Source organism: Schistocerca piceifrons, chromosome X, assembly GCF_021461385.2.
Source record: "Schistocerca piceifrons isolate TAMUIC-IGC-003096 chromosome X, iqSchPice1.1, whole genome shotgun sequence".
NCBI lineage: Eukaryota > Metazoa > Arthropoda > Insecta > Orthoptera > Acrididae > Schistocerca > Schistocerca piceifrons.
The window spans coordinates 619,322,943-619,324,610 of NC_060149.1; the positions used below are offsets into that span (position 1 = coordinate 619,322,943).

The 1,668-nt window shown below is 48.3% G+C and overlaps 1 non-coding gene across 1 annotated transcript; it reads right to left on the reverse strand.

The window, feature by feature from the left end:
• Positions 1–344: 344 nt before the first annotated feature.
• Trnat-ugu lies at positions 345–419 on the reverse strand. The gene has a single exon. It is a non-coding gene; the product is annotated as a tRNA-Thr (tRNA).
• Between the last annotated feature and the right edge of the window lie 1,249 nt (positions 420–1,668).

Sequence of the window (1,668 nt, forward strand, 5' to 3'; positions counted from 1 at the left end):
GCAGGGACTTATCCCTTGCACGCTTCCCGTGAGACTCACATTCCCAACTGTCCACAATTCTACATATGTAATGTACCTTATAGACATTTTCCCATCCACTCATTACTCGCGCACGCTTTGGCGATTCCCGTAAGAGTTTGGGCAACCTGTGCGTATTCGCACAGACGAAGGTCAGTGGCTGGGTAGCCCTTAACTATATATATGAAGACAGTAACTATTCTCGAAAGAACAGAATACTGTTGATGACCGTGCAGCTTTTCCCTGGAATAAATGATGACTAACTGAAACCCTCAGTTGCCGACAGGTGTTGTTGATATACCTCGATGTGGACAGCTGAAAATGTGTGCCCCGACCGGGACTCGAACCCGGGATCTCCTGCTTACATGGCAGACGCTCTATCCATCTGAGCCACCTAGGACACAGATGAATAGCGCGACTGCAGGGACTTATCCCTTGCGCGTTCCCGTGAGACTACCATTCCCAACTGTCCACAATTCTACATATGTAATGTACCTTATAGACATTTGCCCATCCGCTCATTACTCGCTCACGCTTTGGCGATTCCCTCTGTGGCTCAGATGGATAGAGCGTCTGCCATGTAAGCAGGAGATCCCGGGTTCGAGTCCCGGTCGGGGCACACATTTTCAGCTGTCCGCATCGAGGTATATCAACAACACCTGTCGGCAGCTGAGGGTTTCAGTTAGTCATCACATAATAGCATGCTGTTTGTGAGGGAGAGAAGCGAGAGATGGTAGGCATTGTTGACGAAAGTAGCCACTCCTGCTTTAGCTCTCTCTCCACTAAGGTCATCCTTTTGGAGAAAATAATCACATAGCTCAGGGGCATCGGAGAATTTAAAATGTGTGTCTTGAAGACAGAGACATATTGGCGTACCCTGAGTTAACAGACGTAGTTCCTCCACATGTATCCTGAAACCATTCAAGTTTCACTGCAGTAGGAAGCCATCTAAACGGTAAAGTTTTCCTCTATCTCTTCCCTTTCCGTACCTCCGTGGTGAGGAGATTGTATCAGGGGAGTGGGGATGGTAACGTGAAGGACTCGTCGGTTCCCTCAGGCAGACGTCGACACCTGCACCATCGTCCGATCGATCGGACAGGAGAAAGGTTGCGTGGTCTGATGTCTTCGGACCTGATCATTTTGGTTTGATGGTTTTCGACCACAGCTTGGACTTCAGGGATGATGGCAAGGCCATTTTAACACAAACAGTTTTTTGGGACTCATATATCATCTGTTGTGAGAGTTTGTTACCTTTAGGAAGAGTATGTTCCCCAGCCACCATTACTGCCGTGGTGGATAGGCTTGGTTGTTGTTGGACTAGCGGTTGACAGGTGCAGGTGGAGGTGCAATGGTCAGCTGCCAACGCCAGTTTTCTGCACAGGCTGCTTCAACATTGAACAAATGACTGCACAGAAGTTGGTGTCTCCGAAGCCTTGAACGTCTTCTTCGCGTCCGTATATTAGAGCTGTTGCGTCACATTAATTTCCTGGATATTCTTCTCTTTTGCAAAGACAGGACATTCTTTGCTCAAAACAGGATGGACTTTGGAGCAATTCACACACATGGGCTGGGTAGTACGTTGGATGCTGGAGTCGTGGGCAATGAAGGCTGCATCTTCCATAGATAGCGTAACCATTATGACCCATGGTG